Source organism: Chlorocebus sabaeus, chromosome 19 (assembly GCF_047675955.1).
Source record: "Chlorocebus sabaeus isolate Y175 chromosome 19, mChlSab1.0.hap1, whole genome shotgun sequence".
Classification (NCBI taxonomy): Eukaryota; Metazoa; Chordata; class Mammalia; order Primates; family Cercopithecidae; genus Chlorocebus; species Chlorocebus sabaeus.
Window position 1 is genome coordinate 12,842,018 of NC_132922.1, and position 22,698 is coordinate 12,864,715.

Sequence of the window (22,698 nt, forward strand, 5' to 3'; positions counted from 1 at the left end):
TCCAGACCTCAGGTGATTCACCCACCTCGGCCTCCCAAAGTGTTGGGATTACAGGTGTGAGCCACTGCACCCAGCCTCATTGCTTTTTATTTCTTTCAGCTGGAATTTGCATGTATTTCAGTTACAGTTCAGTGATGTAGCCTGAGGGCCCACGAATGCATGGCACATAGTAGGTGTTCAACATATACCAGTTAAAGAAGTATTTAATGTGTACTCTTCTAAGTGTTTTTCATAGATCACAATAACCCCTGAAAGTAGCACTATCATTCTCCCCATTTTACAGATGAGGAAACTGAGGCACAGAGCTATTAACCAAGCCCATGGTTATTCAGCCCAGCTCACCTGGCTCCACCATCTGTGCTCTTTGCCAGCACATTCTGCCACCTTCCTGCCAGTGCCCCAGGCTTGGGTCCTCTGGTCACAGCTTCTGCTCATGCTTGGTGTCTACCACTAGATTCCTCTCAGCAACTAGAATTCAAGCCCTGCCCCTACCCCAATTCCCAGAGTTGAGTCCTATATTATAATTATAGCAACTGAAATAATTACCTTGCCGGGCGCGGTGGCTCACGCCTGTAATCCCAGCACTTTGGGAGGCCGAGGCGGGCGGATCACAAGGTCAGGAGATCGAGACCATGGTGAAACCCCGTCTCTACTAAAAATAGAAAAAAATTAGCCGGGCGCAGTGGCGGGCGCCTGTAGTCCCAGCTACTCGGGAGGCTGAGGCAGGAGAATGGCGTGAACCCGGGAGGCGGAGCTTGCAGTGAGCTGAGATTGCGCCACTGCACTCCAGCCTGGGCGACAGAGCGAGACTCCGTCTCAAAAAAAAAAAAAAAAAAAAAAAAAAAAAAAAAAAGAAATAATTACCTTTACTGGTAATTATTTTTAGTAAGGTGTGCTCACTACCTTGGTCCAAAAAGGAACATGAGGGAGAGCAGAAGGGTGCAGAAGATGCACATGAATTCATTTCTTATTTTTGAGAAGGAGTCTTGCTCTGTCACCCAGGCTGGAGTGCAGTGGCGCAATCTCAGCTCGCTGCAACCTCTGCCTCCCGGGTTCAAGCGATTCTCCCACCTCAGCCTCCCTAGTAGCTGGGATTATAGGCGTGCACCACCATGCCTGGCTAATTTTTTGTAGTAGAGACGAGGTCTTACCATGTTGACCAGCCTGGTCTTGAACTCCTGACCTCAGGTGATCTGCCCACCTCGACCTCTCAAAGTGCCGGGATTACAGGCATGAGCCACAGCGCCTGGCTTTTTTAATGTTTTATTTTCTGTTTTGTTTTGAGACAGAGTCTCTCTCTGTAACCAGGCTGGAGTGCAGTGGCACGATCTCTCCTCACTGCAACCTATGCCTCCTGGGTTCAAGTGATTCTTCTGCCTCAGTCTCCTGAGTAGCTGGGATTAGAGGCAGGTGCCACCACGCCCAGCTATCTTTTGTATTTTTAGTAGAGACGGGGTTTCTCCATGTTGGCCAGGCTGGTCTCAAACTCCTGACCTCAGGTGATCCACCGGCCTCGGCCTCCCAAAGTCCTAGGATTACAGGCGTGAGCCACCACACCCAGAGAGTTTATTGTAAAGTGACAGAGGAGCTAGAGGGGGCCTGCCATGGCACAGCCCTGAAGACAAACGGGCTGCACACAGACCACAGCATTTATACTCACTCGCGCAGGCCTCAGTCCCGCTGCCCCATCACAGGGAGCCCAGCACCGCCATAATTCCCCATCCTTCAGGACAGAAATCGACCACGACCACAACCAGTGTGAGTTCCCCTCTCCCTCCCTCAGGCATTTGTTAATTCGGCAAGTCTTTGCAGAGGGCCTGCTACTGCCAGGCTCAGATGAGGCCCCGAGAGACTTGGGAAGAACTGGAGGCCGGTGGCGCCCTCTCTGTCATCTGCCAGCCACCAGGAGCCCTGGGAGGCACAGCTTTCCATCTCATTTTGCAGATGTTACAGCAGGTCTTGGAGGCACGGGGGCGGCCCTGCTCTGTCCACCGCCAGCTCCTCCAGTGTCCTTCCACCTCCCGGGCTCCCAGCGTTCCTTTTTCCAGGTCAACCTTAGCCACATCCCTCACAGGTCTGGAGCCCTGCCCCCTGACATGGGTCTCTGCTGCTGGGTCCCCCTCCTATCTGCCAGTCACCTTAGTGCTGCCAGCCACCCTCACGGTCTGCCCTATGGCTAAGCCCACCCTCCCTCTGCCTTCCTGAAAAGTTCCCGCCACCCTGGGCAGTCCTCGCTGGCTGCTCTCAGGAGACCTAGTGAAGAAGGGGCTGGGGGCCTGCCGGAGACTCGGTCTCTGTCATTCAGATTTTCACGGCACTCTGGGAGGGCCCTTCCCTCAGGCTTTCAGGGTGCCAGATGTCCAGTTGGGGATCTAGGTTCATGTTCCCACTCTGCTGCTCACCACGGGCAACCTTAGCCACATCTGTCTCCCTCCAGGCCTCTCAGTCCTGTAAAATGGAGCACCTGTACCAGTAAATTCCAAGTTCCTTTCAGATGTGTGCACTTGTGGTTTTCAGAAGCTCTACAAGAAGACAGAAGCAGGGTGCACCCTGGAAATTTGGACCATGATCACAAGTCAGCCCACTGTCCTCTCCCAAGCTCATTCTAATCCAGGCCTCTGTTGGGTGAGGCAGGAGGACCCCAGGATCCCCACCATGCAGATGTGGAAGCTGGAGCTCCAAGATGACAGGCTCCCTGGAACAATGGCATAAACAGAGGTGACAGAGCTGGGGCTATGGTTGCTGACCCAAGTCCTGTTCCCTGTCCTTCCCCCTGTTGCTGCCTCCCCAAGTCAGGCCCTTCTTGGGGGGTCTGTGGGGGCAATGGACCGGGTAGGGTGGAAAAGCCGCTCCTTGCTCCCCTTGCCCACTCCTCCCCAGAGCCAGGTTGAAGTTTCCCATCTGGAATGACCCTTGGGGACTAGTGCGAGCGGGTATCAACTCCAAGAGGAAGGGATGAACCTGACTCGTCTCCGTTTTCCCAACATGTGCCTCAGCACCTGCCCTGGCACGTAGAACGTGCCTGCTAAATATTTGCTGAGTGACTGGAAGGTGGCCCTTGCTATTGGCTGGGTGGCTGTGGTTAGCTCCCCGTGATCACTCTGACCCCAGAAATAATCCCAGGTCCCTGGAGTGTGTGCACAGCTGCCCACATGCCTGCTCACTGCCTCGCTGCCCTCCCTATGTCCCAGTGTCCATCTAGATCAGTATTTTTGCAGCTCAATGGAGTGAAGTGCAAAGAATTTTTAAAAATATATATATACTTTTTAGAGATGGGGCCTCACTCTCCTGCCCAGGCTAGAATGCAGTGGTGCCATCATGGCTCACTGCAGCCTCTACCTCCTGGTTTCAAGAAATCCTCCCAAGTGGCTAGGACAACAGGCATGTGCCACCACACCCGGCTTCTTTTTTTTCAGTAGAGATGGTGTCTTACTAGGTTACCTGGGCTGGTCTTGAACTCCTGGCCTCAAGTGGTCCTCCTGCCTCAGCCTCCCAAAATGTTGGCATTACAAGCATGAGCCACCACATCTGGCCCAAGGTTTTTTAAAACCAATTCTTTGCGGACCAATACTTCTGTAACATACCATAAAAAAGAATTATTAAAATGAATCACACTCTTGGAAATTGCAGCCATGTCAAATTGTTACAGGAGTTTCTAGACTATAATTGTCTGAGTTCTGTACTAATCTCTGACCTTGCTGAGGACCAGTGACCAACAGTGCAAGGGGGTCCCACTCTGCAGACCTCGCTCAGAGGGCACTGCTCTGGGTCTTGTCATTTTAGGTGATTACATCGCCCCTCCATTCCCATTTTGCCTGACAACCCCTCACCCTGCCTCCTGCACACCCAGTTGATCACCAACTTCCTTCCATCCTAATGTTTTGCTGGGGGAGCTCTCCTCTCTGGCATCCAGGGCAGTACCGGCTCTCCTGCTGTCAGTCTTTCCTCCACCTGGCCAGGATGAGCTGCCTAAAGGTCTATAGGGTTCCATCACCCCTGAGCTGAAATTCTTTGTGGTTCCCCATTAGGACTCCAAACTCTTTTTTTTTTTTGAGACGGAGTCTTGCTCTGTCACCCAGGCTGGAGTGCAGTGATGCGATCTCAGCTCGCTGCAAGCTCCGCCTCCTGGGTTCACGCCATTCTCCTGCCTCAGCCTCCCGAGTAGCTGGGACTACAGGCGACTGCCACCACACCCGGCTAATTTTTTTGTACTTTTTAGTGGAGACGTGGTTTCACTGTGTTAGCCAGGATGGTCTCGATCTCCTGACCTTGTGATGCACCCGCCTCAGCCTCCCAAAGTGCTGGGATTACAGGTGTGAGCCACCGCACCCGCCAACTCCAAACTCTTAAACCTGGTATTCAAGGTGGCTCACATGCCGTAATCCCAGCCCTTTGGGAAGGTGAGGTGGGCAGATCACTTGAGGCCAGGAATTTGACATCAGCCTGGCGAATATGGTGAAACCCTGACTCTACTAAAACAAAACAAAACTTGGCCGGGCATGGTGGCACACACCTATAGTCCCAGCTACTCAGGAGGCTGGAGTGAAGGACGTTGGAAATAGGTGGTAATAACACCCCTACCACTTCCTGAGTGCTCACTGTGGGCCAGGTGCTTTCTACCTATAAGACATGCATATCCACTCACTGAGTTTTCATAACTGCCAGTATGGAGCAAGAGATGGCAGGCAGACCTGATTTAACTGGAATCTGCAGAATCTATACATGCCCTGCAGTTAAAAACCAATGGCACCCGGCCTTTCTTCTTGTTTTTCTATATTTTCTAATTTGTCTACAACAAATATCCATCACATGGTTTTGTTTTGTTTTGTTTCGTTTTCTGAGATGGAGTTTCACTCTTTTTGCCCAGGTTGGAGTGCAATGGCCCAATCTTGGCTCACTACAATCTCTACCTCCCAGGTTCAAGTGATTCTCCTGCCTCAGCCTCCCAAGTAGCTGGGATTACAGGCGTGCTAATTTTGTATTTTTAGTAGAGACAGGGTTTCACCATGTTGGCCAGACTGGTGTCGAGCTCCTGGCCTCAAGTGATCTGCCCAGCTTGGCCTCCCAAAGTGTTAGGATTACAGGCGTGAGCCACTGCACTTGGCCTATGACATGGTTTTTGACACTGGTTTTTATTTATTTATTGTTTCCTTTACAGAGGTAATCAAGTTAGCCACTGGTTTTTAACTGCAGGGCATGTATGGATTCTGCAGATTCCAGTTAATCACGCCTGCCTGCCATCTCTTGCTCCATTCTGGCAGTCATGAGAACTCAGTGAGTAGATATCCATGTCTTATAGGTAGAAAGCAGCTGGCCCACAGTAAGCACTCAGGAAGTGGCAGGGGTGTTATTACCACCTATTTCCGACTTCCTTCACTCCAACCACTGCCTGACTTGTTCTCAAATCTCTCCTCTTCTTCCCTCCCTACCTAGGACCCATCCTAATATGGGTTCTCATCATTTTTCACCAGGATTAATGCTCCAGCCTCTGGCCAGGTGTTGTGACTTATGCCATCAGGAGCTCAGGAAGGTGGGAGGGTCACTTGAGGTCAGGAGTTCAAGACCAGTCTGAGCAATATAGTGAGACTCCCGCAACTCTACAAAAAATAAAAATAAAAATTAGCCAAACACAGAGATGCATGCCTGTAGTCCAAGTTACTCTCTGGAGACTGAGGCAGCAGGATTTTTTTTAGCTGAGGAGCTATGTCAGCTACGTCGAGCTATGTCACGCCACTGCACTCCAGCCTGGGCAACACAGTGACACCCCATCTCAAAGAAAAAAAATTAGTCTCCTAATCTCCTAATGGGTCTCTGGCCTCCAGTCTCCAGCACCTCCCTCCCCTAGCAACCATGCAGCTGCCACAATGCTTTAAGAGTGAATTTGGGGAAAAAAAGGCTGACTGTTCCGGGAACAGTGGCTCACGCCTGTAATCCCAGCACTTTGGGAAGCTGACGCAGGTGAATCACCTGAGGTCAGGAGTTCGAGACCAGCCTGGCCAATACGATGAAACCCCATCTCTAATAAAAATATAAAAATTAGCTGGGCATGGTGGTATGCACTAGTAATCCCAGCTATTCGGGAGACTGAGGTGTGAGAATCACTTGAACCTGAGAGGTGAAGGTTGCAGTGAACCAAGATCACACCACTGCACTCCAGCCTGGGTGACAGAGTGAGACTCCATCTCAAAAAAAAAAAAAAAAAAAAATTGGCTGACTGTGTCACCATCGCCCTCCTCACCCTCCTTCTTAAAATATCTCCCAGCAGGGTACAGTGGCTCATTCCTGTAATCTCAGCACTTTGGGAGGCCGAGGTGGGCGGGTAACTTGAGGTCAGGAGTTCAATACCAGCCTGGCCAACATGGTGAAACCCCATCTTTACTGAAAAGACAAAAGTTAGTGAGGTGTGGTGGTGCACGCCTATAATTCCAGCTATTCAGGAGGCTGAGGCAGAAGAATTGCTTGAACCCGGGAGGCAGAGGTTGCAGTAAGCCGAGATCATGCCACTGCACTCCAGCTTGGACAACAGAGCCAGACTCTGTCTCACTCATGGTTCCTGATTGACCTTAGGATAAAGTCCAAGCCTGGTACATAAGCCTCTACCAAACTTTCTAGAGTCACCCTAACCCCTCCCCTGTTCTCCACATCCTAATTCCAAAGTATCTTGCATGCCAAGTATCTCACCTTTCTCTCCAACTCTCCATGTGCGTTCCTTTCTCTGAACCTTTGCTCACACATCTCCCTTTACCTCAAGACTCAAAAGTCACCACCAGGCCATTTTTCCCTCTATTCAATCCCTTCTCTCTCTGTAAGGTTGCACCCAAACATCACCTCCACCAGGAAGCCCTTCTCAGTTGCCCCCAGACACAGCTCCCTTTGCTAAGCAACCCCAGCCCCATGGCCCCAGCCAACATGGCAAAACCCAGTCTCTACTAGAAATACAAAAATTAGCCGGGCATGGTGGCAGGTGCCTGTGATTGCAGCTACTCAGGAGGCTGAGGTGGGAGAATTGCTTGAGGCCGGGAGGCAGTGGCTGCAGTGCCCTGGACACTTCATAAGACTCTTGTGGGTCCCACTGACCCCACATTGCATCAGGCATGTTGAAATGTACCCACATCGCATGCTACATAGAACTGGTTGGCTATAAACAAGTTTTAAAGGGTCTTTTTCATTTTCCATTTAAAATTTTGAGTAATTTCTATTTTGCTATTTTTGCATACTTTGGAACTGGAGTTTTCTTCTTTAGTTCTTAAGCATTTTTGTGGCCCAATAAAAAGTCTGTAAGTGATATGCTTTGTCCAAGTTTGGGGGAAAAAAATAAATTTTAAAAAAAGGCCGGGTGTGGTGGCTCACGCATGTAATCCTAGCACTTTGAGAGGCTGAGACGGGCGGATCACCCGAGGTCAGGAGTTCGGGATCAGCCTGGCCAACATAGCGAAACCCAGTCTCTACTAAAAATACAAAAATTAGCTGGTCATGGTGGCAGGTGCCTGTAGTCCCAGCTACTCAGGAGGCTGAGGTGGGAGAATTGCTTGAGCCCAGGAGGCAGAGGTTGCAGTGAGCCAAGATCATGCCACTGCACTCCAGTCTGGGCAACAGAGTGAGATTCCATCCAAAAAAAAAAACACACTTGGCCAGGCGAGGTGGCTCACACCTGTAATCCCAGCACTTGGAGAGGCCTAAGCAGGCAGATCACTTGAGGTCAGGAGTTGGAGACCAGCCTGGCCAACATGGCGAAACCCCATCTCTACTAAAAATACAAAAACTAGTCAGGCATGGTGGTACACGCCTGTAATCCCAGCTACTCAGGAGGCTGAGGCAGAAGAATAGCTTGAACCTGGGAGGCAGAGGTTGCAGTGAGTGGAGATTACGCCACAGCACTCCACCTGGGCAACAAAGTGAGACTCCACCCCAAAAAAACCACAAAGCAACTCTATAATCCCGGAGCCTCCAATGTCAAGGGTTCACTGTCTCCATCCCAGCGCTCATTCCCAAAATGAGTAAATTCACAAATTCCCCTAAAAATCTATCTTTAGTCTCTCTGAATCTAATACGATGCAACTCACATTATGTATGTATCTGTCAACTGTGTCTCTATAAGATACTTCTGTAATGTTTATCTGTTCTTTCTAAAGATCTCTTTTCACAACACACTGGGTGTCCAGGAGGCATGGTTGAGAGCCTGTCAGGACCCATGTGTTACCGTTCTTGAGCCTTGCAACAAACAACTCATGAATAAATCCTATTATCCCTGTGTTACAGATAAGGAAACTGAGCCTCAGAGAGGGGAACTAGCTTGCAAGTAAGAGGCCACAGGGCAAAGAAGGGCTCTCAGGAGTGTTGACTCCATTCCTTCTCTAACCTCTCTCAACCCCTTCTCTCAGTGGCGCTGCACCCATGCCAGCCGCCACTTGTCACTTGCTCCTTTTCCTCCCCTCTGCTTCCAGGCAAGACACAGATGTCATCTCCATTCATACCCTTAATCTTGCCTCAACGTCATCACCCCATTCCATCCCATAAACACTTCCTGAGTTCCTACTATGTGCCAAGCGCTGTACTGAGAACTGGAATGAAAATAATGAATGCCGAGGTCACCAGACTATGAGCCCAAGGGCAGGGATGGAGCCCACAGCAGAGTTGGTGGGTCCTCGTCAGCCCCTGTCGAGTGCCTGTGGTCTCCGTATGTTCCCAAAGGAAGCTAGTTTCACTTTGAGCATGTTGAAGAATGTTATTTCAAACACCCTACACCTCCAAAGCCAGGCAGGGAGCCCTGGGCTGCCCCCTCCTCAATAGTGTTGGCTTATTCCTCTGCGGGGGGGGCCTGTGTCCAGCAGCCCCTGGACTGGTGGCACCAACCACCCTAGTGTCCTGCACAGACTGCAGACAAACACAGGGTCAGCACCATCTCGAGGGGCCCAAAGCCATCCTCCTAATAACCCCCCATATTTGGAAAGCACTTTAGTTTGCAAAAGGCTCCACCTTCTTTCTCCATGTGTCCTCTCCCAACCCCAGCTATTAGTAAGGAATTTTCCCAGCCCACTTGGCCCCTAGCATCCAAGTTTGGGCAATAACCCAGGAGTCCAGACTCCCAGTCCAATGTAGAAGGGCCTGCCAGCTCTGTTTACTCCACAGTGCCCCAGAAAGGCCCTCTCTTTTCTAGACCTCAGCTCCCTGTCAGTATAAGAAGATCCAGCTGGACAACCGCTAAGCTCCCTTCAGGCTTCAACATGCCAGTCTACGGTGGGGGCGCAGGTGGCCAACCCCCAGGGGAGAAACCGAGGCCCGTGGCTGCACACACTGTGCCTGCACCATGCCGTCAGGGGAGGCATCGTGTTCCGGCAGGACCAGCAGGATGAGTCACCAGATATGGAAATGACGCTGGCACACAGGAGGTCTGGGGGCCGGGAAGCTCACCCTCGCCAAAACCACAGCTGAGGAGGAACAGCGCTGGGATCCCTACGATTCACCGAGCGGGCACAGGCTGCCAGGTGCAGATCCAGGCAGTCAAATGGTGTGCACGGTGTGCCTTCCAGTCCAACAGCAGTGGAGGCTGCCCAGTCCTCCAATAACAATAATCATCATAATAAAAATAACAACACACAGTGGTTGGCTATTGTGTCGGGCACTTGACACCTGTTACCTTCTCTCACTTCTGAACCTGCCAGTTATGATATGACCCATTTTCAAGAGGAAACCCCAGGGCTCAGAGAGACAAAGGAGCTCTGCCCAGGTCACAGAGCCAGGGAGAGGGGTACCCTGCTCTGACTGCCCCAAAGCCCTCATCCTCTGCACCCCACTGCCTCTGCATCCCACAGAGTCTAGGCTCATTTCAGCTCGGTGGCCAGGCTGAGGTCCTGGGGAGGGGAAGGGGTGTCAGGGCACCCAGAGGCAAATGACCTGGGAGGATTCTGACTCAGCCCCACAACTGAAGCAGGCGGGCGCCACGCCCTCCTAGGCCTCCTGGAGCCCCGCCAAGGCCTTTCTTAGGCTGTGACATTCAGATGTCGGGAGGCCTGCTGGTCCTCACCCACAGGCCAGGCTGAGGCTGCCACAGGGGCCTGAGCAGATGAAGAAGGCTGAGCCCCCTGTGATGGCTGACAAGCTCCAGCGTCCCAACACACAGGCAGCCAAAGATGCCTGCAGCCACCTGGTAGGAATGTGTCTGAACTGGGCCTGGAGCCAGGCAAGTGGGGCTCCTGGATCCTGGGACAGAGGGTACAACTCAGGACCCCAGGCTGGCACTCCACAGTACCATCCCCAGGGCAGTTCCCACAAGGAGCACCTGGGTCTCTCAGCAAAGATGGGAGCAGACTGCGAGAGCCTAGGAACTCAGGGCCAGCTGCCCAACAGGCCCACCTCAGGGTGGAGGGTACGGCCGTCTGGGAATGAAGACAGAAGTGGGAGGCCCTGGGTTAGGGAATGACAGGAGGGGGTCTTCATCCTGTGTAGGGGCGGGGGCGCATCTGTGGTGAAAAGCAGGACCCATCTTGGGGCAGCGGGCCCACCTACCAGGGTGGGCTCCTTTACCAGCCATACCCTAATGCCCTGCCTTTGACATCTCCGTCTCAGCCCCCACCACACCTCTCCTCTCCTCTCCCTCTCTCTCCCTCTCACATTCCTCTGGGAGTCGATCAGTGCTTGAGTGACACCCCAGATGACTCTTTGCTATTAATTCCCACACACAGAATGGGCCCCTTGTTCTCTTCTCCCAGAGGAATGGCCGTGGCCAAAGCCATCCCAAGAGTCCCTGACTTAACCCTTCTCCTGGCCAGTCCTCTGCACGTCCCACACCCAGGGCCACAGGGCCAGCAGTGAGGAGGGTGCAGAGAGGGAGTCTGGAAGGAATAGGGGCTCCTTCCAGCCCAGAGCCCCTGGAATAAAGTCCCCAGGGTGGGACAGCAGGACCACCCCAACCCGCCCAGGGAGCCTAACAGCAACTCTTCACCTGAGGTTCTCGCCAGGCCCTGGAGGCCAGAAGGCCTGTCCAGATGTAAGTTCGAGGCCCAGGGTCCACAGCCTCCCCAGGGCCAGCCTGATGTCTCCGGACCCCAGGGAGGACCCTTCAAGTGGCAGGTGGGAGGCTCAGACCCTTAGCCCAGCCCTGGCCTTGAGGGGGTTAACACGGACTGGAGGCAGGACACCACCTGTCAGGGCAGGTCTCTGAGGAGAGATGAGGCGGCCATGGCCTCTTTTGATCACAGGAGAAATTGCTCTGTTGAGTAAAAGCCCAGCCTCCCCTCATTCCCTGCCCCACCCCACCCCCAATCGCACCAGAGGCGGGAAGGAAAGGCTAACTTAGACAATGAGAGGGAAAAGTTTGTGAGGAGAAACTGAGGCCCCGGGAGGGGGAGAACATGCCCCTCCATTTCCACTTCTCACCCTCTCCCTGCCTCTTCCCCAATTCTGCAAGCCATCTTGGCTCTCTGGGTGCTGGAAAGCTCTCACCGGAAGGGGACACAAACACCTGCTCTTCCGTCAATCTGGGCAACCTTGGCTCTCGTGCCAGGAGATGGCACAAATCCTGCAGTCCATGACTCAGTGAGGGTCATGTCCCAGGGAGGCTCGGACGCATCCTCACCTCCTGCCTGTACCCCCTCGACAGACAGTGAGCTGTGGGCTCACAGGAGGTGAGGTCCCCAGGACAGCCAGAGAAAGGGCCCCAGGGCAGTGTCAGGGAAGCTGGAAATGGGAAGAGGGAGATGTGGAGCCGGGCACAGGCACGAGGGAGGGGCAGGGTGACCCAGGGTGTGCAGGGGACAGAGCCGGATGGCCTAGGGAAGGTGGGCTGGAGCCAGGTGGGGAAGACTGCGGGCTGCCACGGTTTCCACAAGCCTTGGTTTCTCTAACTTGTCAGCTTTCCCCACCTCTGTCATTTTCCAGGGTCCTCCCCACATTTACAGAGGCAGGGAAGATGAGAGGTGGCACAGGGCAGAGACAGAGAAATTCATGGAGGGAGGGAGAGAGAGAACGTATCAGGGAGAGAAAAACAGGGAGAGACAGAGACAGGGCTGGAGAGAGACAGGGAACCAGGGCAGGAGGGCCAGGACAGGAAGGACACCAAGAGGCAGGAGCAACCAACTGTGGGATGTGGGGTCAAAATTTAAAAGCTTCCCAGAGATAGGAGGCTGGGGACAGAAAGAGGAGAAGGGGGGAGCAATGGACAGAGAAAGAAACAAGACGGAGGCCGAAGTGGAAAAGAAGGGAGAAAGGTCAGGAGGAAGAGGCCTTCAGAAGAGGGGATGGAGGGGAGACTCTGGCTGGGAAGCTCAGGGCCCTCCCAGGCCCCTCTGTATTTGTTCCTGGCAGGTCCACAGTGCACACCTTCCCCAGGCAGCACCCTGCTCCCCACGGCCTGCCACCTGTGTCCCAGCTGGCACCCCAGAGGATGCAGCCAGCCACTGCCACCCTTGCCTTCCAGAGCAGGACACAGGAGTGGGATGGCCTGCCCTAGGGGTGGGAGTTTTGAGGCCGGGGAGGGGCCCTTAGAGCATCTACGGCAGTAGTGCCTCCACTAGGTGCCTCATAATAGCAGCGAAGATTTAAAAATACAGATGTCCCACCCAAATCTACCACTCAGAATGGGGCCTGGGAATTAGTCTTTTAAAACTCCTCAAAGGGCTTGTGATCTTTGGCCCTAGGTTTGGACTACATTGGCGGATGAGAAGAACAACAGTGGCCAGAGAGGGGCTATGCCCCACCCGAGATCACACAGCAATTCTCGACAGAGCCCAGCCTTTCAGTGAGGTCTCCCAGGTCCTGCCCAGTGCTCTTCCTCCTGTCGAGTGACACTGCAGCTAGGTCTGCACAGGATTGGGCACACAGGAAGGGCATAAGTGGGCAGTGCCCTCTCCCTCTTGCTCCATCCCTCCTGCCTCAAGGCCCCAGCCAAGCTCTCCAGGGACTGCCAGGGCAGTCCCCAATTTGAGGCCAGAAACCAAATGAAGGAGGGGAAGGGATGTGCCCAGAACGGGATTTCTGTCCCCCATCACCCCGCCCTTGTCCCCCTAGTGCCAAGGCCTGGGGCTGCGAGCTCTCTCGCCAGAGATGGGGGCGGAGGGTGGGGTAAAAGGGAGGAGGGGAAGACCCGGGTGCTTCCTGTCCCCCCCTCTTTCCCTGCCTCCCTGGGCTCAGGGCTGGGTCCCCTGGGGCAGTGGTGTCTGAAGCTGACAGATCTGCCCTGTCCTTCCTGCCTGTTGGGGGAAGGGGTGGAGCTGGCTCAGATCCCCCATGCCCTCCTCCTCTTCCCTAGGTCCTCAGGGGCTTGGCTGCCCATTAAACCCAGCCTGGTCCCCCAGGGTGTCCCTGCTCCAGAAGAAGGAAGAGCACTGGACTTGGAGTCACGACCACCTCCATCAGTGAGAGGCCCTGGACAGCCTCATCTAACCCTCAGTGTCCTCCTCACTCTTTTTTTTGAGACAGTCTCACTCCTGTCGCCCAGGATAGAGTGCAGTGGCACCATCAAGACTCACTTCCCAGACTCAACTTCCCAGGCTCAGGTGATTCTCTCACTCAGCCTCCCGAGTAGCTGGGACTACAGGCACACACCACCACACCCAGCTAATTTTTTTTTTTTTTTAAATTTTTAGTAGAGATGGGATTTTGCCATGATAACAAGGTAGAGATGGGGTTGCCCAGGCTGGTCTTCAACTCCTGGGATCAAGCAATCCAAGTGCTGGGATTACAGGTGTGAGCCACTGTGCCTGGCCTCTCCCGGCTTTTTACCCCCCATTCTGTCTTCACCATTCATTCATTCATTCGGACACTCAGTTGATCACTGAGGACTTACGAAGCTGCCCTCATGAAGCAGACATCCTTGTGGGGAAGATAGACAATGAACAGCTAATCTGACAATAAATATGTGATCATAAATTTCAATGAGTGCCATAAAGGAAAGCCTAGGGTGCTGTCAGAGAAAACAGCTGGTACTGGAGGGTGGAGAGAGGCGTCTCTGTAGACATGAGCTTTAGGTGATCCCCCAGGAGAAGGCTGCAGGGAGGGATGTGAGAGGACTCCCCCCGCAGTGCTAAGGGAATGACAGACCCAGCAGACAGGCCCACCAAGCTATCTCTCTGATCACTGAGGTTCAGCAAGCACTTATTGAGCATCTGCTGTGTGCTCACATGTCCAACCCCGAGCACTTGGGGGACAAAACGTGGGAAACAAAAGCAAATGTGGGCCTGTCCCAGTAGAGCCCTAAAGCTCCTGATAGCAAATCTGACAGATGTCAGAGGCCAACTCCCTCCAGGCACTGATAGAGAATGCACCAGAGAGGGTGGATGACTTCCCCAAGATCACACAGCAGGAGTTAGGACCTTGGCAGTCGGGAGCAGCTCCTCCCACTGCACCTGCCAAAGCAGGTCACTGAGATTTCAACTCTTGGTTCTCAGCCCTAAACTCTCTGATTTCTCAATTTGCCACCTGGTAGAGAGGTGAGGCAAATATAAAACACCTGTGCAGGTAACACACACCTGTAATCCCAGCACTTTGGGAGGCCAAGGTGGGAGGATAGCTTGAGCTTAGGAGTTCAATAAGACCAGCTTGGGCAACATGGGGAAACCCTGTCTCTACAAAAAAATACAAAAATTGGCCAGGCGCAGTGGCTCATGCCTGTAATCCCAGCACTTTGGGAGGCTGAGGAGGGCGGATCACGAGATCAGGAGATCGAGACCACGGTGAAACCCCGTCTCTACTAAAAACACAAAAAATTAGCCAGGCGTGGTGGTGGGCACCTGTAGTCCCAGCTACTCGGGAGGCTGAGGCAGGAGAACGCCGCGAACCAGGAGGCGGAGCTTGCAGTGAGCTGAGATCACGCCACTGCACTCCAGCCTGGGAGACAGAGGGAGACTCCGTCTCAAAAAAAAAATTAGCCAAAAAATTAGCCAGGCACAGTGGCTGGCGCCTGTAGAACCAGCTACTTGGAAGGCTAAGGTGGGGGATCGATTAAGCCCAGGAAGTAGAAGCTGCAGTGAGCCATGATGGCACCCCTGCACTCCATCCTGGGCCACAGAGTGAGACCCTATCTCAAAAACAACACAAAACAAAACAACACCTGTGCACAGTGAAGCACACACAGCTGAAGGTGAGCTGGGGTGGGTGTGTGTGAGACCCTCAGCCTGGCAGCCTGGCAGATATTACACTTCCTGTGTGAACTGAAGCCCCTGACATGTGAACACACCACAGGGCTGTGCCTGAGTCCCTGTCGTGACCTCAGTAAGCTCAACTCTGTGCCCTAGACAGGGAAGAGGTTTTCCTGGGCTTGATTATACCCAAGACATAAGCCATCCCACCTGGAAAATGCGGGGCATTAACTGGCAGTTGAAACAACTGAAAGAGGCAACTACTAGGTCTTGTTTTTGTCAAAGGTGCTAGGCTGAGCACTTGCCATTCCTTACTTCTTTTCATCCTTGTGACACTGCAAGTATCGTGATTCTCATTTTACAGACAGGAGATTGAGGCATGGGAAGGTTACTTAACTTATTCCAATCTCGCTGGTAAGTGGGGCAAGGGCCAGCCTTGAACTCTGGTCTCTGGCTCCCGAGCTCAGCTCATCATCACTCGGTTCCCATTTTCATTAACAAGTGACATCAGCGAAGAATAAGGAAACCTTATGTTGGCAAGGAGGATCCTCCAAGGTCAGACAAACGCTGAATTCTGACTGGATCACCCCATTTTTACCTTTAAGGGACAGCAGTGAACTGGGGGAGAGCAGGAAGATGGGCAGGTTGAGCTCCCTTCCTGCCCAGCCCTGGTCTGGGGCAATGGCCTGGATCACAGAGGAAAATGACAAGGAATTTGGAATGAGAAGGTTCAGTTCGGTTGTCACTTCCTAAGCTGGGCAACTTTGACAAGCCCCTTCCCCCAAGCTGCCAGCTGCCTGCCAGTGGTGAAAGGACAAAGGTCTCATCAGCCATGTGCAGCCCACCCTGCTCAGACCATATTTAAAGACAGCTCTTTTCCGCTCCAGGGACAACACCAATGGACCCATCGGTCCCCTCTGCCCCCTCTCTTCCTTCCCTCCACCTTCACCACTCTCTTAATCCTCATGCATGTCTGCACCATGTTGTCTAGTGTCTAATGTATGAATGAACAAGCTCCCTAAAGACAAAGGGCACACTCACCCCTCTTTACCCCACAGACAGCAGGAGCTTGCCTAGGGTAGGTCCCCAGGAACCCTGGGGATAAAACGTCACAGCAGACATGTCCAATTCCATGACTAAACAGTCATGTGAGCTCGGTCACTTGCTTCCCCTTCTGCTTTGGTTCGATGGATGGCCATCGGCCCTGGCTCTGCAGCCTCCGTGGTGACTGGGAGCAGATGGGGAACATCTGAGGGCAGCATTTTGACGGGATAAGAAGCAATAACTAATATAAAAATTAGCCAGGGAGCCGGGCGCGGTGGCTCATGCCTGTAATCCCAGCATTTTGGGAGGCCGAGGCAGGTGGATCACCTGAGGTCACGAGTTTGAGACCAGCTTGGGCAACATGGTGAAACCCCGTTTGTCTCTACTAAAAATATAAAAATTAGCAAAGTGTGGCCGGGCGCAGTGGTTCAAGCCTGTAATCCCAGCACTTTGGGAGGCCGAGACAGGCGGATCACGAGGTCAGGAGATCGAGACCATCCTGGCTAACCCGGTGAAACCCCGTCTCTACTAAAAAAATACAAAAAACTAGCCGGGTGAGATGGCAGGCGCCTGTAGTCCCAGCTACTCAGGAGGCTGAGGCAGGAGAATGGCCTAAAAACTCGGGAGGCGGAGCTTGTAGTGAGCTGAGATCCGGCCACTGCACTCCAACCTGGGCGACAGAGCGAGACTCCGTCTCAAAAAAAAAAAAAAATTAGCAAAGTGTGGTGGGGTGCACTTGTAATCCCAGCTACTTGGGAGGCTGAGGCTGGAGAATTGCTTGAACCTGGGAGGCAAAGGTTGCAGTAAGCTGAGATCACATCACTGCACTCAAGTCTAGGCAACACAGTGAAAGAGTGAGACTGTCTCAAAAAAAAAAAAAAAAAAGCAGCAATGACTACTCTAAAACCTAAGGTCAACCAACAGCCACCTTGGCGGCAGATCCCCAAGCTGCTGGTAACAATAGCCACCATTTACTGGGTTCTGTCATGCGCCAGACCCTGTCTTAAGTGTTTACATACATTATCTGCTTTAATCCTCACCACAACCTGGAAGGAAGCTGAGACTCAGAGACCTTCATTCATTTGCCAAGGACACACAGCTAACAAATGGAGGTGTCAGCATTCAAACCTGGGGCTAGAGCCAGGCATGGCGGCACACACCTGTAGTCCCAGCTATTCAGGAGGCTGAGGAGGAAGGATCACTTGAGCCCAAGAGTTTGAGACCCCATCTCTAACAGTGTTTTTTAAACCTGGAGTGTCTGACTCAGGAGCGTGTGCTCATTCCTTCCCCGCATGCTGCCTGCACACATTCTCTTCCATGCAAGCCCTTCATCTGCTGACATCACTCCTATGTAACAGGCACCACGGAGGAGGCGGGAAAGACCCAGCCCTCAAGTCCACACCCCAGCAGGGACAATTCAGGACAATGAGAACTCTGAAGGCATGGGAACACAGGGAACTGGGGGTCAGTGCCATATTCTATTCAGCTGCTTCCCTGGCCTGACACTGAGTAGTCACCTGGTACATGTCAAACAGGTCTGAACAGAGTTAGAAACCAAGGCAGGGTGACCCCAAAGTAAGGAACATGCACATGTCACTCAGAGGCCATGGTGCCTCCACGTCCACCTTAGGCAACTATGTCCTCTCCAGAACAGGGTGAAACTGGTTTCCATCAAAAACTCTATAAGATATTAATAGGTGGTAAAAAATAATAGAATAATAAATTGAAGATTGATATTAAATATTTTAAACAAAGAGCAGTTTTTAACTGCAGAATTCAGAACTTTTAGCAAGCTTAGAGGCAATGCATCTCTTTACTTAAACACTTTTTAAATTAAAAAAATAATAATAATAGTGGCCAGGCGCGGTGGCTCACATCTGTAATCCCAGCACTTTGGGAGGCCAAGGCAGGCAAATCACTTGAGGTCAGGAGTTCAAGACTAGCCTGGCCAACATGGTGAAACCCCATCTAATAAAAAGACAAAAAATTAGCTGGGTGTGGTGGTGTGCGCCAGTAGTCCCAACTACTTGGGAGGCTAAGGGAGGAGAATCACTTTAGCACGGGAAGTGGATGTGGCAGTGAGCCGAGATCACGCCACTGCACTCCAGCCTGGCCAACAGAGTCAGTCTCAGTCTCAAATAATGTTGATAATAATAATAATGGAGACTGAGGTCTCACTATGCTGTCCAGGCTGGTCTTGAGCTCCTGGGCTCAAGCAATCCTCCTACCTTGGCCTCCCAAAGTACTGGGATTACAGGTGTGAACCACCACTTCCCGCCCTTGCATTTCTAAAAAGAGGAAGCAGAAAGCAGTGTTTCCCAAATGTCTTTCAAGAGATGCCTATCAGTGTCCTGAGGAACACCAAGGGTCTGAGGCATCACCTTGCAAACACTGGATCAGGCATGGGCCTCTTGTTTTGAAACACAATTCATGGGTTATCAAATATGGAAACATTCTCAGAGATCAGCTAGCCTGCCACTCGTTTTATAGATGGGGAAACTGAGGCCCAGAGAGGGAAGAAGGTTGCCAAGGCAACACAGGGCCTCTACAGCCATTGGGCCTTGACCCCAGCCCTTGGAGTCCAGAGGCCCAGCTCCAGCTGCCTGTTTGGCTGGGCCAGGTTCCAGGTTTCTATGTAGGTCTGTCCCATCAAACCCTCAACTCCTCAAAGCCAAGGTCTGGTCTCTCTCACCTCCCAGTCCCTACTCCTGGCCCAGTACCCTCCACAGAGGATACATTCACAGAAGTTCCCAGCAGCTGGAAAGGCTCAGGGTAGACGCCAGGAAGGGCTTTCCAGCAGCTGCGTACAGATGGCAGGAATGGGCAGTGAACTTCTCTGAAGGCTTCTCAGAAAAGGGCAGAGGCCGGGCTGCCAGAGGCAGTGCAGGGCACTGGCTCCAACTTCCTGGTTTCCAGAAAGGGTGGAGTTGGGAGTGAAGGAAGATTCCAACCCCAAGAGCTGCCTTCCTGGCCTGGGTCTGAGACCCTCAGCTTGCACCAGAAACAGGGAGGGGCGAGAGCCCCTGTTGGGACAAGCCATGGAATGCCATCCTCCTCCCCCAGAGTTCAGGCCCTTTGCCTCCAGGAAGCCACTCCTGCCCACTACAGCCTCCCTGATCTTTTCCTCCTTGGAACTCTGACAGCAACTCAGCTCAGGGAAGGTGAGCCGAGGCTGAGCACGGCCTCAGGGGCTCCCAACAGGAAGTGGAGACTGGCCCATCCTCTAGGCCATGCAGTAAGGAGGCAAAGCACATCTGAAGGTGTCTACTCCTCTGAGGGAAAGTCATAGAGAAAAGAATTCCAACCAAGGTCCCCAAGGTGTGTCCCAGAAGTGGACCTCTCAGTGGGGCTGCAGCAGTGCCTAGATCGCCAGGAGGCAGCAGGAGAACAGCGCTCCAGGGGAAGGCAGAGCAGGCCCAAAGGCCCAGGCAAGGAAAGGAGGCAGGAACAGGAACACCTGCAGCTGCACTTGCAGCCTAGGGGCAGTAAAGCAGAGTGGTCAGAGGTTTGGCTGGGACCAACCACAGGTCCCAGTCCACATCCTACCATCATTTGCTGGACAAGCTCAGGCCCATCGCTGAATCGCTTTGTGCCTCAGTTTCCTTCCTAAAATGAGAATAATAGCATCTACTCATAGGGTTGTTGGGAGGATGAAGACCGATGACAGGAGCCCTCAGAGCTGAGCTAGCACCTGGGGAGGCCCTAGAGTGTCGCCTTCGCTGTTAAGGGGCATGGCACAGGAGGCCCTCCCATGACAGTGGAGCTTGTCATCCCAAGCAGGAGTGCCACCGGTCTGACATTAGGATTCAAAAAGCAAATTATAAACTCCTGACGGTGAGGCCGCGGTGGCTGCTCGGTAAACACTTGTGCACTTGACCTGAGGTGAGCATGCTCCACACCTCCCAGTGCTGGCCTAATAGCTAAATGATTTCCTCTGACTCACATTTATTGAGCAGTCACAGTCACTATGCTAGGTAGGGGTGTGTGTGTGTGTGTGTATGTGTATTCTTATTCAATTCTCTCATTACTTGGGGATATCACAGGTGCATAAGATTATCAGCATTGTACATATGCAAAAGCCGAGTCCTGAGAGGTTAATAGCATGATTTGCCTAAGGCCCCTTGGGTATTAGTGGCAGGATTTCTTGACTTCGAGTCACTTTCCGCTGCACCCCAGACTGAGGATGACACAGCCTTATCCAAAGGTGGAGGTGGCCTAGAAATTGCTCAGGGGAACTCCCACAGCCACCCCAGTGCACCCAGACTCGGCTGAAGACCCGCAGGGCGGCTTCTGTCTGTCACTACGCTGCCCTCGACCACTAACCTGTGCCCATCGGCCCTCCACCTTCCCAGTGCATAGTTCCTCCCCTGCCACACCCTGAAGCTCTCTGGATACCCCAGTATAACCTGCCTGGCTGGCGGGTCCAGTACCCAAGCCCACTCCTCCATCCCTGGTGATTTTGGTTCAGCATCCAGAGACTCGGTGAAGATTTCCCCGGGAACTTCAAGCCTGCACCTCAGCCTCAGAAATTCAGAATCAACCTGTCTGGGGTGGGATCTGGGCTCCAGTATGTTTTTGTTGTTGTTGTTTGTTTGAGACAGAGTCTTACTTGTCACCCAAGCTGCAGTGCAGTGGCGCCATCTCGGCTCACTGCAACCTCCACCTCTTGAGTTCAAGTGATTCTCCTGCCTCAGGCTCCCATGTAGCTGGGATTACAGGTGCATGCCACCACGCTCAGTTAATTTTTGTATTTTTAGTAGACATGGGGTTTCACCATGTTGGCCAGGCTGGTCTCGAACTCCTGACCTCAGGTCATCTGCCCGCCTTGGCCTCCCAAAGTGCTGGGATTACAGGAATGAGTCACCATGCCTGGCCCAGTATGTTTTTCTTAATTCCACAAGTGATTCTAAATTCAACAAGAATTAGAGCCAGTCCTAGGCAACTGATTAGAAATGCAGAACCGCAGGCCCCACCCCAACCTGAAGAATCCCAGTGCACTTCCCATGTGAGAAACACTGCCCTACGCCAAACCCCACATCCACAAGCCAGGCCCTGTGAAAGGCCCCCACAGGGCAACTGGAGGTAGGAGGATGCACAGGCCAGATAGAATTAAAGAGTGGATTGCCAGGACCCTCCAGGTCACATCCACACAGCACTCAGAGGTGCTAAATGCTTTCCCTGTGTTCCTTCATCCCATCTCAGCCCTGTCCTCTGAGAGTCAGGAAGACAGTCTCATGCCTGTGTGGGGAAACTGAGGCGGGGGCAGAGCCTCAACTTGACCAGACCGTCCCTCACTCCTGCATGGCCCCTGGCTCTGCAGCCAGTAGATTTCCTGACCTTCATCTCAGTGTATCCTGCAGGGCAGGCAGAGAGGGAGGGTGACCATTGCCCCATGTGACAGGTGAGGGACCATGGACCCAGGGTGCGGAACACAGGTGGAGCCTTCCATAAAGCAGGGTCAGTTCCCTCAGGAAGAGGACTTGGGAGCTGGGGGGTGAAGGGTAACTGCTGACCAGAGGCAGCTCTGCCAGGCAGTGTCATCAGTGGGTTTCATGTTTGAATGACAGATATTTCTTTCCTCTCCTCCTCTCTGGGGCCCATCTTCTGAGTAAATCTAGGACCTGCCTTAACAAAAGCCAGGCCAAGTCCCAGGAAAACTCTGTTGCTCTAGAAAGGCCTCCTTGGGCCATGGAAGGAAGCCTGGATTTCCACCATTACGCTTAGACCACAGGCCCCTCTCTGCTGCGGAAGAAACACCCAGAGAGAGGGCAGGTTACAGAGCCCACCAGGCACCACACCTTGCCATGGACGGTGACAAACCCTCACTTCAGGACACAGAGGTGATGGGGGGTGGGGTAAGGGGGTCAAGGCATCCCTGGGGAAGGGTCAATAATGAGGGGTAAAGGGACCCCTGCCACCCCTAGCAGGGAAAGGAGCAGAAGGTGACACTGGCCCTCCTGTTGTCCTGCTGGGGCAGAGGCCCAGGTGTCTTCAGCCAGGATCCCCCCCCTCTCCAAGCTCCCTGCTCTTCAGGAATGAGTGTGGGTCCTTCACCCTCCCCTGCTGGAGAACACTGGGTTCCCAGGGTCTGGGATGGGATGGAGGGGATCCCAGTTGCCAGCATGGTGGGCAGGGATGTGTTTGCAGCAGGGGCCCCAACCACACACACAGCACTGGTCATCTGACAGCCCTTCCCACCCCCCTGCAGGCCCACCTGCCTCACCCAACACTGCTCAGCAGAAAGCCCAGCACAGTCCTGAGAGGAAGGCAGTGTCTGTGCGGGGACAAGGGAGACAGAGAGGGAGTGGCCCCTTCTGTCTAGCGTGGCTTCCTGCAGACAGAGCGTGCCCACTGCTACCCCCACCCCCATCCTGGCCCAGCTGGGCCAAGGAGGGCAAAGGAGGAAGCAGGGAGTTAGAGAGGGGGCAGCTGTGGGACCCCACATTCCACCTCCTAACTCTGGGCTCTTTCCCTCCACAACCACCCCTCCTGCCCCAGGGGGGTCTCAGGCCAGTCACAGACACGGCAGAGAGCGGGGAGGCCCTTTCCTCAAAGAGGAGGAACTGAGGGGTGGAAGGAT

General features: G+C 53.2%; 1 long non-coding RNA gene and 1 pseudogene across 1 annotated transcript in view; both read right to left on the reverse strand.

Annotated features, from left to right (window-relative positions):
* LOC140709091 (uncharacterized) overlaps nt 1-22,698 on the reverse strand; it is a 59,553-nt gene that overhangs the window by 35,194 nt on the left and 1,661 nt on the right. The gene's annotated exons all lie outside the window — the stretch shown is intronic.
* On the reverse strand, nt 1,034-22,697 carry LOC140709090 (uncharacterized; annotated as a pseudogene).